This window comes from Tenebrio molitor, chromosome 4, assembly GCF_963966145.1.
Source record: "Tenebrio molitor chromosome 4, icTenMoli1.1, whole genome shotgun sequence".
NCBI classification, from domain to species: Eukaryota; Metazoa; Arthropoda; class Insecta; order Coleoptera; family Tenebrionidae; genus Tenebrio; species Tenebrio molitor.
Window position 1 is genome coordinate 15050974 of NC_091049.1, and position 16215 is coordinate 15067188.

General features: G+C 32.9%; 2 long non-coding RNA genes across 2 annotated transcripts; one reads left to right on the plus strand and one right to left on the minus strand.

Annotated features, from left to right (window-relative positions):
- Nucleotides 1-6821: 6821 nt before the first annotated feature.
- Nucleotides 6822-8757, plus strand: LOC138127649 (uncharacterized). Its single transcript, XR_011158322.1, has 2 exons — nucleotides 6822-7029; nucleotides 7088-8757. It is a non-coding gene; the product is annotated as an uncharacterized lncRNA (long non-coding RNA).
- A 4536-nt stretch (nucleotides 8758-13293) lies between these two features.
- On the minus strand, nucleotides 13294-16156 carry LOC138127648 (uncharacterized). The gene is made up of 3 exons (XR_011158321.1): nucleotides 16018-16156; nucleotides 13692-13880; nucleotides 13294-13635 (listed from the first exon to the last, which is right to left on the minus strand). It is a non-coding gene; the product is annotated as an uncharacterized lncRNA (long non-coding RNA).
- Nucleotides 16157-16215: the final 59 nt, after the last annotated feature.

Consider the following 16215-nt stretch of genomic DNA (forward strand, 5'->3'; position numbering starts at 1 on the left):
ACATCCCTCAACTTCCATAAGGCGTTTAAGACAACAAGTTAAATTGTGTTACGGCACTTATCAGAAAATTTTTAAGAAGCATATTAATTTGTTTCCCTTTGCGTGTTGCAAGAAATAAAACCCACACATTACCCTAAACAAATTGACAGCTTCATAAGGGTTTTTGAAATTATGAGAGGCGAATTTGATTCTGTCTGGACCACAATGGAGAACATTTTGACCTTGGAGTAATTTAAATGTTTTAAACACTGCTAGAAAAGATACGAATAAGTTCTCAATTACCCAAAAATTAGAGAGCAATAACTTTTGCCCTTTTCTTACAGAAAACAACACAACTTTTAGATAACACTTCCTTCCAAGTTTGTATTGGTTTAAGATTGGGTTGTAATCTTTGTACACCTCATATTTGCAAATGCAATGCGAAAGTTGACGAAATTGGCACCCACGGTCTAAGTTGTTTCAAAAGCAGTGGTAGATTTTCAAGACACACTGAAATTAATTCCATTATCAATCGGTCTTTAACTTCAATTCATGTGAATTCAACTTTAGAACCAAACGGACTGTCTCGGGATGACGGAAAACGCCCAGATGGGATGACTTTAGTACCGTGGATTAAAGGTCAACCTTTGGTTTGGGACGTTACTGTTGTAGATACACTTGCAGACAGTTACGTATTGAAATCATCTGAAGTCTCAGGTTTTGCCGCTGAAATGGCTTGCAAACGCAAACATAGCAAATATAGTTCAATCATTTCGTCAAACTACGTGTTTAAAGGTTTAGCATTTGAAACCTTAGGCCCTTGGTGCAAAGAAGCCATCGATTTCATTAATGTCATCGGAAACCGACTTATCGCGGAATCAGGCGATTCAAAATCAAAGAAATTCCTTTTCGAGAGGATTTCCCTTGCCATTCAACGTGGAAACGCTGCAAGCATTCGGGGCACTTTTCCAGATTCCGCAATATTATCGGAAATTTTTGTATTATAAAACAAAAATGTTTATGTAATTATGTTATACTTAATATAATTATTGATACTTTTACAAAACCAAGAATTGTGAAAAATAATTATTTTTAAAATGTTGTAACTAAAGATTGTGCCTTATGAAGGAATTTTGTGTTTTTTCCTTTATCAATAAAAAATAATAATAATAATAATAATAATTGTTTATTCGTGTTAATATACAAAATAGTATTTACACATGTCCCAAAACGAAAGAAAAATTAATTACATAAAGAATAGTAATGAGAGAAGAAAAAAAAAAAAATAAAGAACAAATAAAACAAATTTGACTATTTCAAATCATTAGATGAATTGTTTAAAAATTCATCAAAAGAGTAAATTATTTTATTTAATAAATAAGTTTTTATATGCTTTAAAAATTGGTTTGGAGGTAAATTTTTATGAGAGTCCGGTAGTGCGTTGAAAAATTTAATGCAATAATAGTGGATTCCATCTTGTGATTTAGCTAAACGTAGAGATATATGATCAATGTCTTGAGACCTAGTACTGTATTGATGATAAGATGATAGTTTGGGGTATAGTTTCGGATTTTTAATAACATATTCCAAACATCTATATATAAATATGGCGGGAAGAGTCAAGATTTTCAATTTAGCAAAATGTTGCCGACAATCGTCTCTAAAACCAAGGTTGGAAATAACCCTAACAGCCCTTCTTTGCAACCGGAAAATTCTGTACAGAGTACCTGAGTGACCCCAGATTAAAATACCGTATTCAATATGGCAATGCACTAATGCAAAATATGCTAGTCTAAGACTTTGGAGAGGAAGATTGTTAGCTAGAATACGTAATAGATATATATTTCTAGATATTTTAGAAGCCATTTGTTCACCATGTGCATTCCAGGTTAACTGCATATCGACATATATTCCTAAATATTTTGTTTGTTCTGAGTATTCTACCCCTCCAACAAATTGTTTTAAAGTAAACATCATATGTACAGTTTTATCTTTGTTTAAATTTAGTCGATTTGCCAGGAACCATTCTTCGGTTAATGAAATACTATAATTTTTTTTAAGTAAAAGATTCTCCATGGATATTTCCGCATTGCTCACAGTAGTGTCATCGGCAAACAATGTAATATCAGCACACGAAACATAAGAAGATAGATCGTTAATATAAATTAAAAACAAAATCAAGCCAAGGATAGAACCTTGTGGCACCCCATAAACAATGCGTGAAAAATCAGATAATACTTCGTTTATTCTAACACACTGACTGCGGTCACTCAAATATGATAAAATTAATCGTGTACTCGACGGATGAAAATTAGGGGAAACTGTCCTAAAATGGCATACCTTTTAAAATGACATACCATTAATATTTCAAAAATTAAAAGCGCCACCTCTTGGTTACAACAACCATTGGAGTGAAGAAACTTGAGTGAAGTTACAGTTATCAAAGAAAAGTTTGTAGCTTGGATGAAAACAAAATTAACGTAGAAAATGTGATTTACCGCTGCAAAAACATTTTCTACGGTGTCCATTGAAACAATATTAATAGCATTATACAGCAATTGTATAATGAAGTGAATGTTTGTCAGGTCCTGCAGATTGTTGCCATTACGTTGACGTTAATTGTGCGAATTAAAATTTTGCTTTTATTAAAAAAATGGGTATGTCACTGGAAACAGGGCATGCCGGGCAAAACGACATACTCTGTGTGAGGGTAAAACGACATATGGTTTCGTTGGTATGTCATTTTACCTTCAATTACCTCTTCATAGTTTTCAACGAAAAACTGCTTTACAGTGTAGTCCAATATGGTTGGAACATACAAAAGAAAATCAACCAGCCAATCATGGGATGAGGAGGCAATGAGAAATGCCATAAATGCCATTATACTGTAACGACACATTCAAAAACTCGCGGTCAAGAGAAGCTTGGATCTGTTGGATCAAGTGTAAAGCATGGGCTCATTGTGAATGTATCTCGCTAGCAAAAAAAAATATATTTGTGAAGTATGCCAATAACATGTGCCGTATTAATTGGCAAAAATAGGTATGTCATTTTATCAACCTACGGTATGTCATTTTATAACTACATATCTTGATAAAATGACATATTACGATTTATTTTGTTTATTTTTTTTCTATTCTTTTTGAAAACCAAATATAATTTACGTTGTTCCTCTTAATATAATATGTTGAAATCTACATTTCTGTCATTTTTGAATATCCTAGGATTCAACACAAAAATTATAGAAGCAATTGAAAAAAAGTATGTCATTTTAGGACAGTTTCCCCTATACGTATAGAGTTTCCTCAATAGGATGTCATGTGACACACAATCGAAAGCCTTGCTCAAGTCCAGGAAAGATGTTGAATAATATTCTTTACGTTCAAAACAGTCTATTATTTTCTCTACCAAATTAGTAACTGCTTTTACGGTGGAAGATCTTGTACGAAAACCAAATTGCTGAGGAGACAATAAATTGTTATCATACAAAAAAATTAAAATTTGTTCAAATAATAATTTTTCAAAAATTTTTGATATAGCGGGCAAGAGAGAAATAGGTCTATAGTTACTCATATCAGCTGGATTTCCTTTTTTATGCAGTGGAATGGCAACGGCCTTTTTTAAGCAATTAGGAAAAATATTTTCTTTAATGCAGTAATTACATAATTTAGTAAGAGGTGGAATTAGAATATTTTTAACACATTTTATAATCGGTACAGAAAGACCTTAAATATCTTTTGAATGAGTATTACGTAACTTGGTGATTGCATCCCGTACTTAAACTTCCGATACCCCTTTAAAACAAAACATATTATTTGTACTATTCTCATTAGTCATAATAGAAATCGGATCTCTGCTTCCACTGGGTAATGAATTAATGATATTTTCAGCAACTCTCGTAAAAAATTATTAAAATCATTGGGATTTATCTCACAATTGTTATGTTTGTTCTTTGATGTTCGATTATTGTTGATAAGGTTCCATAGGACTCTGGGATTGTTTTTATTATCAGAAATAAACTTGGCATTTGCTTCAATTCTAGCATCTCTAATAGCAAGATGGTAACGCTTCTTATAATCTGTTAGAAGTGATTTCAATTCCGGAGTCCTATGTAAATTATAAGCGTCACATATAAGACCTAGTGTATTACGCATCTTATCTAGTACAGGTGTAAACCACTTCACAGAAGTGTTAGATCTGGAACCAGTTTTACAGAAAATTTGTTTTTGTGGGAAAGCTAAATTGTAATAGTACATAATAGTGTTCACAAACATTTGAAACCTAACATTGAGATCAAAAGATAAATCTACAAAATTCCAGTTTACATTTTCTAAGAATTTAAAGAACATAAATTTACCCTCATCAGACAAAGGTCTAACAATTTTTACTTTAGACTTTCTCGTGATAAAATGATTGGTACGTAAATTAACTGATATTCCTAAATGGTCTGATATGTGAAAATTTACTGGAGTAACGTCTATGTCTTCAGTAATTATATTAGAAAATACATTGTCAATTGCGGATAACCCTCTAGTAGGGAATTTAACATGCGAATATAGACTATAACTTTGAAGTAAATCAGAAAACGATTGTGCATTTGTTGTTAGTATTAAAGTGCATGTTAAAATCCCCTCCAATTATTAGATTTTTAATTTTATAATCGATTTTACCCAAAAGCTTGTGCATAGTTTCAATAAACATGTTAAAGTCACCCAGAGGTGACCTATACACCGTAATGATGTACACATCTAATGAAGGAATAAATGTCCCTACTAATTCACAGTCTATTTCTATGGATAAAGTTTTAACAGTAGGAAGAGGTAAGTATACATTCAAAACTGGAGTTAACAAACTGTATTACTCCTCCATGGATATGATTTTTTCGAGCAAAGTATTCAGCTACTGAATAACTACCTACTGTAAAACAACTCGCCTCAGACTCGACCAGCCAGTGTTCTTCGAAACATAAAATATCAAATTTATTAGTTTCTAATACAACCTCAAGTTCCTGAATTTTGTTTCTTATCTTATTAAACACTGGATGTGCAAAAAGAGGATACCTGTTTTTACAACACTGCAGCACTTTGATTGCTACATGGAGTAGCGCGTTTTGCTTTTACTAACTGACACTTGTTTTTTATATACTTCACATGAGTAATTGAATCGCGAATGATCAACTTTCAAATTTAAATTGTTGGATTTGTTTAACTTCAAACAGTTAACACACACGGAATTATTATTACAATCCTTCTCGTCGTGACCTTCCTCGCAACAATTCAAACATTTAGAAACATCTTCTTTGCACTTTTCACTAGTGTGATTAAATCCTACGCATTTAAAACACCGTAAAACATTTACGTGTTCATAAACTTTACAGATATTCCATCCGATACACACAGATTCCATTTTCATAAAGTCGGCGAAAGTAAGAGGATCAACTTCGATAATTGCTAAATTTTTTTTTCATTTTCTTGCAGGTAATCAGTTTAAAAGTACCGCTGATGTTTTTAAGAGATAAATTCTGTTGAATTAAACAGTTTCTCAGGTTTTCCTCGTTGAGTTCCTCGCTAAAACCTACAATTTTGATTTTTGGGTTGTACAGGATTGTTTTCTTAACACTGTACGCATCTCCAAGTTTTTTTTTTGCCTCAGTCTCCAATTTAATCCTTTCATCAGCATTGTTGCAAGCGACTGAAATTCCTCCATTTTTGAGATGCTTAATCTTTGTTATTCCTACTCCAACTTCAGCTAAATTAATTTGTTCTTTTAAATTTTTCATAGTAGAAAGAGAGTCTTGAAGAACCTTTGGTTGAAGAATTACTACATCCTTGGGTTGTTTAGCAATTTCGCTGTAAGTTTTTGGCGAAGATATTGACGGCGATAACCCTGTTCCCAGCTCATTAAACTTCTGAGTAACGTGTATGTTTATATCATTTTTTAGCGAAGAGAAGTACTTCGTTAAATCAGCCTTAAATTTATCTGTAATCGTTTTTATAACGGTGATATCAGTACTATTTTCCTTCAACTCGGAACTGTTATCGCAATTTTTTAACTTATTAATCTCCATTCCAAGGGCTTCGATTTCGGAGCTTAGACTACAATTTTCAGTTATTAACTTACTATTTTCGTTTTTCAGAGCCAAATTTTCCTGCTTGAGTTCTTTCACTACTCTTTGAAAGGTCTCCTCGACGCAACTTATCTGCCTGCAGTGTTCCTCGCACAGCATCATGCTGTCGGTTATCACACAAAACTTTTTACCCTTGTCAACTAATATTTGAAAACACCTTTCGAGATATATCTCATTACATTTTGCACACTTAACTGATGCATGTAACACTTTTCGCCTGCATTTTCTGCACTTTTCATTACTTTGTTCGGAGCTCGAGTCGGAATCGTCATCCCGCCCAGGCGACATGGCGACTAATCAATCAATAATTAATTATAACTTTCTTTTAAATCTATTATTCATGAATTACAAAAAAATTATAAAGGCAATTAATAATAGATTTTTGAGAGATAGGCAACCAACAAAACGAGTGTGCACAGCAAGTAAATAAAAGCGGCTGATCCATGTTAGAAATACGTTTCGATAAAACAAAAGATGAGGTAGCACTCTTGATTTGGTTTCTTGTTGATCACTCTGTATACCTAATTATCGATTATGCCAAGGCGGCCTCCATTTTAAAATAGAGACCGCCTTGATTATGCCCAACACTATTTATTCAGGAATTAACACCCTGTAAGTTATGCAGCCTCTAAAACAGTGCCCTCATGAAGATGCATATATTTTTTAAATTTTCAGTTGTGAATATACAAAACTGCGGGTTGTTTGTAGCATACATAACCTTTTTTTCTGTTATTGTTGTCTCGGTGTTCTCCGAACGGTAATGCACGTGTTTGTGTTTGTGGTTTAAAAAATAAATTCAGGTGCAAGGACTGAGAAATCGTATTAAAAGTAATCGTGCTGTGAAAAACTGTTTGGAGGCATCCAAATTTCGGTGCGAATCTCAAATAAACTGGAAGAATGTAGATAGATTGCGAAGATCTCAGGTAAGTACTTTGGTACTAATCTTTTATCAAGTATTTGACGATATGTTTAACAAAATAGGTGTTAGTCCTGTAATGAACAACTCTGAGGCGATGATATGAGCCTGAGAGACAGAACACAATAATAATGATGTTACGGTAAAGGTAAAGGGTGAGATAATGTGCTTACATTGCCCGGGAAATCTATTATAGGTTTGCTTACAACTCATTGAAAATAATGAAGTCTATATCCACATTATGCGGAAAATACACGCTGATTCACGTAGCCCGTTCCGTTCGTTAGAAACTTTTTGATTTGCCAAAATCGTATAAATGTGAATCCTGACTTGATTACCTACGTCAAATTATTTAACATGTTCAAATAAAAATGTAAAGATAAAGATTTGTGATGAGGAACAGATGGTTATCATTTATCAATCAGCAAAGTTGCAGGTAGAGAATTTCGAAAACTCGCTGCTCCTTTTCGAGAATGATCTACCATAAATCTTTATTATCGTTATCATGTTGTTAAATAAAGTAACGCTTAAGGTACAGGGTCTCTATAAATGATTGTCGGGTCCAGCCAGCCATGGAAACTTGTCAAATTTTGAATGTGCCGCTTTGTTCGGCAAATAATGAATGTCACATTTTCAGGTTAGGTTGTTGGCTTTTAACCAGAGACAAGTTTCAACTGTGCTTTACTCTTGCTAACATTAATTTATTATTTATTATTTAATATCAACACCAACAGAGGAACAATTATTGCCCCCATCGTACCGCCACACAATGTACAGGAATTGGTATGAGAACAAATCCAAATGGATAAATATTGAGAACACCTTGTCCCTGTATACCACAATACAATACTTGATACTGCCTTTTTGTCTGCTTTAGTGCTTTCACATTTCTTGTTTTATGCTAGTGGTAAATACGACCTAGACTGAATTGTCCAATATGGTATTGACTCCCATTTTTTCTTCCAATATAAATAACAGTGTTTTTCATAACAAATAAGTCTTACTGGTTTTTCAATAAAATCAAATGTATTCAACAACATAATTTACAACACTAAATAACGATAACAAATAGGTATTTTTTTATAAAATAGATTGAGAATGTCCCCCTTTAACTTCTAAACACTTGACAATTCTTCATTTATTTTCAAAAATATTTTGCAGCATTTCTTAGTTAAGGGTACAGCAACACTGCTATCCACAGTTCCACACACCAATTTTCAAAACATGTAAAGGAGTCTCTACAAATTGGTGTGGATTCTCAGCACTCCAAATTATGAAATTGAGGTGATTTTCAAACTGAATACATTATTAAACACAACTTGGATAATCTGCAGGTTGGAGTTCTTGTACAACACTAATTTTATAAAGATGCAGTTGTAGCCTATTTTTAATGATTTTGTGACAAGTGCATCGTGGTACACCAGATTGTTGAGATAAACAGGCTATGGATATCTGCAGAGTCTTTTCCACCATTTCTTTCAAATCCTCGAGTATTTCATTAGATACTGGTGGTCATCCTAATGATTTACCCTTGCTAATTGTTCTGATTGTTAAAAATCTGTTCACAATGTTGTTCAGATATTTTGATGGAATTCATTTTTACAAACAGATAATTCCCCATTACTAAACCTTCCATTTCAAAAGTAAAAAACACCAATGAACGTGTTCTGTTCAACAGAATACACCATTGTAAAGAAAATAAAGCTAAAATAAAACATAAAACATTAAAGCATAACCTCACAAATTTTGCCAGTGTATTTACCTCTAAAAGCGGACGTACTTGCAATTTTTATTGAAAAATACAGATTTTTGGTGTATATTAACTGTGATTAACTGCGATAAAACGAATATAAGGAACCAAAACTCGACTGACAAGCGCAAACGAAACGTCAGTCACTAATGTCAGAAGTGACCGTGAAAACGAACTAGAATTTGGCATCGGTTTCAAAAAAGCGGAACAGTAAATTTTTTTTCCAAGGCTGGCTTGACCAGACAATCATTTATAGAGACCCTGTATAAGATTATATAGCCCTTTAAAAGTATTTGACCGGAGATAAACGTCCCTTTTGTCGCAATTGCAGTAGGCGGTCAGCCCAACCATAAATCATGCTTCAAGCAATTCTCTGTTGTGAATTCCAGAGCCGGCCTCAAAACAAATGCCTACCGATGAAATTAAATTTATTTATTAAATATATAATTGTCCGTTTACTCTAAGGTTATATTGGGGCCGTAGAATTATTCCATTGTGTAAAAGTTGATTTGTCTACAATAGAAAACATTTTGTGATTGTAAACAGCAGGTAAACCCGGCTGGTTGTTTCGTTCAGAGTGGGACTGAGGCAAATTTGTCGAAATATGAATTGCCCACACAAAGGGGCAGCTTATTAGGAGGTAACTACTTTTACGGCCCCAATATAACCTTAGAGTAAACGGACAATTATACAATACTATTACAAATCATCTTTACTGTTTTCAAGACACAAAGTACTAAAGGGAATTTCGTTACAATCACAAAATTTACAATAAACATCAAAAACATGTTCTATCGCAAATTTTTAATCCCTGCCCTGAACCAAGGAAATGGGATGCAGCTGCACGAGCCGAGACAACCATCTCAACGCCAATATTGGTTTCCATTATTGGAATAATTTTAGTGCTGCCATATAATCTTATACCTTAAGCGTTACTTTAGTTTGAGCTAATAAGTCAGGATTCACATTTATTTTGTCGGGACTATATTAGTATGAACATTGTTATATAGTTGACAATAATCGACTGCTCCAAGTTCCAATAAAACATTTTCAAAATGATACTTTCGGAAATAAGGGAAATCGACGCCATCTTCGTTTTCTTAAAAGGAAAGGCCCAATTTTGGTTTCAAATTTGGAATCTCCAGAGGGCCAGTGGTAACAACATTTATATCAAAATTTTGGATATAAATGTTGTTACCACTGGCCCTCTGGAGCGGTCGAACTGTCGAGTCCATCTTCGGGAGCACTGTTGCTCGGTTGCTCTAACCAGGCAATTCATGCGTACTAGGTTGGCAGGGTCTCCAGATTGAAATGTTACTATGTCGCCACCAGATGACTCGTAAGTCGCCAAAAATCGCCAACCGGGAAATTCAAAATAATTTTCAATAAATGAAACATTATTCTTTGAGTTTTTAAAATGTATTAAAAATACATACAAAAAAACATTTTTAAGAACAAAAAAAAATATGTTCATCTAATAATATTTGAAAGGGATACCTTCTATCATATACAGGGTGACTGACGAAAAACCTTTGATGCTGTATCTTGCTTATTTTTTATCCGATTTGAATATGACACGTCAAATGAAATAATTTTGAAGACACTTCAGTATCAACTTAATAAAAAAAAATTCTTGTGTCCAGTTTTTGACAGATGAATATCAGCTTCTTTTTTTCAAATAGCACTGTACATTTTTTTCTATTCAGTATTATAGAGATTTATCTTCTGAATATAAAAATGCGAAGAAATATACCCATTCATTAAACAAAAGTCGAGAAATTAAAGAGTAAATGTACAAAATTTAAAAATCAAGTGACAAAAATAAACGAGCGAAGTTTGTTCTAAATGCTCGAAATGACTAAGTAAGCTCTGAATATTCATTTGTCAAAACAGTTTGATAATAATAATAATAATGTTGCTGTGGAAGAAAATTTCCAAAGACGATTTAGTGTTAACGTGTGGTGTGGCATTTTTGGAGATAGAATGGACTAGTGGGTCCCTTTTTTATTGATAGCAGTCTTGATCAAACAAAATAAGCAACTTTCTGGATGAGATACCATTAGCAGTGTTGAATAGAGTCGTGTTTCATCAGGACGGCGCCATACCACGTAATGCACGCATGAATTTTGTATTTTTAAATCATTTAAATCATTTTGGTGAACGATGAATGTGTGCTCATGGAGCTATTCGATGGCCCGCTACATCCCCAGATTTGAATCCATTGGATTTCTTTATCTTCATTTGAAACTTTCGAGAGAATGTTTATTTGACCCCACCAGGTACCCAAAAAGAGTTAAGAAAGTGGATAGTGCCAGTATGTCAGGAAAAACCTCGACATTTTTTACTGAATGCAAAGGTGGGTATTTCTAGAAGGTATCGACAGTGTCTGCAACAGCATTGAGGAAATTGTGAGCAACTAGAATAGATTTTGTATTGTTTACAAATTTGATTACTTGATTTTTGATTTTCAATTTTTTTCAATTAAAATACATTTTTTGTTTTTTCTTTTAATGCACGAATATTCAGAAGAAGATTCTTTATAAGAACGAATAAAAAAATATATAGAGTGTAATTTGAAAAAAAAAAGTTGGCTATCGTCTGTCAAAAAATAGATGTCGAAAAAAATATCGAATAGGATAATAATGAAGTCCTTTTCGAACTATTTCATCTGATGTGTCATTTATTCAAATCGGATGAAGAATAAGTAAGATACAGCGTCAAAGGTTTTTCGTCAGTCACCCTGTATTATAGTAAAGTAGCTAAAAAATAACAATTAAATAGTTCCTAACTACCTATTTATTATTATTATTATTCTATTCATTAGACAATAATTCAAGGGCAATTTCTAAATTGTCAGATATATTAACATTATAAGTATTTTCATTAAAAATATTTGAATTAAATAATTTTAACATAGACAGTTGGAGAAAAATTATTACAAAAAATATATTTATACAAGAATATTTGAAAGGGATAACTTCTATCATAAATTATACTAAAGTAGCTAAAAAGTTACAATCTAAATATGTACGTAGTATCTAACTATTCATTTCTCATTCTATTCATTAGACAATAATTCTAGGGCAATGTCTAAATTATCAGATATATCAACATTATTAGTGTTTTCATTATAAATATTTGAATTGAATAAGTTTAACATGGACACTGTTGGAGAAAAATTATTACAACATATATTTCTAGAATATAAATATATTCTAGTAATAATGATACTCGTAGCATTTAAAGCAGTGAGTTTCATTTTATTTCTTACTTTTGGTTTAACGTTGTTCATTACTGAGAACACTCGTTCAACAACAGCCTTACTAATTGGAGAAGGGAAAGCATTTTTAAAACAACGCTTGACAATTCTTTAAATATTTGTTGACCAGAACCATCTATGTAATTATGTACTACTGGCCAAAACTGTAAAACATTATTTGGTGCAACAAAATTATTTGACACAAATTCCGTTTTCCTGTCAATTAGTGCAATTTTCCGCCACCGATTTTCAACAGTGTATCTATCCTCCCCAGGAAGTATAAATTCTATGAGAGGCAAATCACTGAAATTAACAGGCTGTTGCGTGTTGAGGCAGCAAGCAGGATTTAACAATTTTATATTTTTATATATTTCTATGTTTGTTGGCATTCTACTTATTAATTCTTTTAGCAATTTGACCATAAATTTAAAAAATCTGTTTTTAATTTCCAAATCCAAATCACTACAATTTGCTTCATTTAATAATGTATTGGTTTGGTAACCTAAATCAGCAATGTCAACTGGTAAAAAAGACAATTCATTTTCAATACATTCTCCAATTTTTTTGAGAATTTTTAAATCTGATTTAGGTTCCGGTATATTTAAAAACAAAGGTTTTATTAACCGTTGCGCTAACGATTGGATTGTCACAAAAAGCTGAGTATATGCACTACCAGTGTCACATTCATCGCTTTGAAATCGTAGATTCAGATTATTTGTCTCCTGCAAGATGGGTAAAATTATTTGAAAATAAACTTTTACTTTGTCATCATTTAAAATGTCGCATATCATTCTACTTTTATAACATTTCTCAGTTACTCCCACCATACCAAAAAATGTTTTAAGTTTATAACGCGATAACCACCTTGTGGATGAAAGTTGAATTAAGTTTTTAAAATGTTTTTCTTCGTTTATATTAATTAAATTATATATTTTTTTATACTGCAATTTTCTAAGAGGACTATGACTGAACCAATTGTAAACTTCATGTGCTAAGAAGTCCAAACAGGTTGGAAGTTCAGCACATGCCTTTGATACACACAGATTTATAGAATGACAAGTGCACTTCACTAATATTAAGTCAGGTATATCATGTTTTAATAAGGTGAATTATGACTTATTTTTTCCACACAGATTGGCGGCTCCATCAGTCCCTAATGCTAACATATTTCTTAGAGGCAAAGAAATTTGTTTTAAAAACTGAGTTAAAGATCAACACAAGTCTTCTGCAGTTGCATGTTCTATTTCTATTAACCCCAAACAATCAGTTATAATTTTTGTACCATCAAAGTAACGGACACATAATTGCCAAATATTTGTTTACAGATACATCTGTTGACTCATCGAGTATTATAGAATATCTACGTTGACCAATATTTTTGATAATATCTTGCAAAATAGACGGAGCAATAGCATTTCTAATGAGACATTCACATTTAGAGTGATGTAATTCAAGATTTGAAAAAATATTTCCTTCACCATAATTCTCTGTTTTCAGTGGTTCACACAGATGGTCAATTGCAGTTATGGAAGTATGCTTCAAGACAAACATTGACAGTTTTAGTTCTAGTATTTTTTGGTCTTTTGTAAGTGAAGTTGGTTTAACTAAAAATTACAATTTTGTAATATTCAATATTTAAAAAAAACAGGCTTTTACTCACAATAATGCTTAACAGTCTCATGTTTTTTGACAATCCTAGTTTGCATGTTTTTTGTATGAACCTTGGTAGTAGCATGTTTTTTCAGGTCGGTGTGATGTTCTCTTAATGATGTGTGGCAATATAAGCAATATGCTTCATTTGGATCATTCTTATTAGCAGTTGCTACTGTCTTATGTTCTTTTAACCACCCTAAAAAAAAAACAAAATATAATGCCACACATATTAAACAAAAAAATTATGTTCACAACTACGGTAGAAACTAGGTATGGGACCGGGTGGGTGACGAATTACGAAAAAAATTCCAAGAAAAATAACTAAAACACATTTTGAAGTACATACAGGTCGCCAAAAAGTATGGATACAGCTGAATATTTTCAGAATTGTTTAGCAGGGTTTATTAGAAGTGTTTAAATTCTATCGTCTGAGATTTTTTCAATTTTTTAACATCATTTATTTTGAAGATGCAAGGCCAAATTATTTTTTTTTTAATGGGACGGGAGGTCAAATTTGATATTTTTGAAAAGAGTATTTTTTTGTGAATTCAGTAATGTAACACATGCATATCATATTTTAAATCGAAACTTGATTAGCAACTACGAGTGTCATTTTTTGACGTTTTGACACAAGTGTTACATTTTAATCAACTCGAGTCTTACAACAGAAAATCACACGACACTTAAAAATAGCCAACAGAAAAACAGAATTCGGTGTCGTTTCTATAACAATATAGAGATTTCCTGGAAATTTTTTGCACCTAGCTAACCCAACATGAAATTAATAAGTGGACATTTTTTCAGCCAATCAAAATCATTTATTTATTAAAAATCTCAATTTTTTTCCGTTGTCAAGGATAATTCTGTTATACAACTTGATTTTTTTTTTGTCAGAAATTTATAATTTAAGAAGCATAATGTCTGTGTCGTTGCGATTTTCTTACCGAATCGAATATGCCCTCGTCCATTGATTAATATCCGGAAATTTTATTCTCATGCATTTCCAAAACGTAATTAATACGTTTTGTAGTAAAAATAGGCATGTTAGTACCGTTACGCTCCGTTACTAGGCTCTTGGTGGCGCTGCCTCGTACTACCCTCACCGCCTCACCCGCGGCCGTACTCGCAGCCCATTGGACACCACCCCCTCTCGAGCTCGAGACCAACTCGCAGGTGACTGCGCAGTGGGAAGACCGCTGCTATTTGCGATTTTATTTACATATTTATTTTCTGGGTTACTATTAAGCGCATTCTGACATGCAGCATATCGTTGGATTCAGAAAAATAATCTCTTTCAAAATAGGAATAAAAAAATATACCAAGCTATTTGAAAAAATAATGTTGACTGTCATCTGACCTTGAATGATTTTTGGAAAACAAAATAGTCTACGTTATGCTTATAGAGTTTTTAAAGTGATTTATTCCAGTTTTTGTTTTATTTAAATTGAACCATAAATAACGGAGATATAGCTTACGGCGTTTTTTAAGACGCACCTGTATATAAAAATTGTTTAAGTTATGTATTCCCTTATTCCCACTGATTCCCTTCGAAAAATATTAAATAATATTTGCATCCTCTAATGTCATTTTCATTTCCGGCCTGGTTTTAACTCTCACATCTACCCGTATGGTTTGGAATTAACTACGCCACTGGCAACTCGTGGGTGATTTGCGCAGTGCAATTTGATGACAAAAAGATAAAAGGTGCCGCCGCCGAGTGAAACTACTGATTCTTATGGTTCTATACTGTGCTATTACTCTTGGCGATCACAATCAATTACACACCACTAGCAGCTGCACGGTCTCTGCTAGCGTACAGTTGCCGGAAACAAAGGAAAGGTGGACAGTCTAGTTAATTAGCTCGACATGTCTGGGCTCAGTCATCTCAAAATTCGCTATCTCATCAACTGTCATCATGACTCGAATCAAGTTAACAACATGATCATCGTCAACATCAATATCTCAATTAATTATCACTCACGAGCAGTCCCGATCTCAGTCAGCGACTCTCAATTAATTATTATTAATCACGAGCGGTCCTGATCCCAGTTAGCGACCCCCAATTAATTATAAAACATTTAGGCCCGGTTGTATAAAGCGATGTCAAGTCGTTGTTAAAGTTAACATAATGTCAAGCGATCTGATTGGAGGATATTTAACATTTTATTTGAATCAGCCAATCAAATAGACGGATTTCCGACTTGACGCGTTGTTAGCTGACACAATGTTAACTAAGCTTTATACAACCGGACCTTAAAGACTCACAATACTAATTGTATTTAATTATGGCCATGATCCTTATCAAAATCAATTATTAAAATAGGTAAACTCACCACAACACCAACAGAAACAGGTCACTCAGTGACCACAATAACCAACTTTTGCACAAAAGTGGCTTGAAAATATAAACAACGATCCAGTTTTGTTTAAGAACATCCTTTTATTCCAAACTCAGGAACGTTTTCCTAACAAAGAGCTTTTTAAATATGACTCACGTAACGTGTAGCGTCTTAAAAACTATCAAAGAAAAA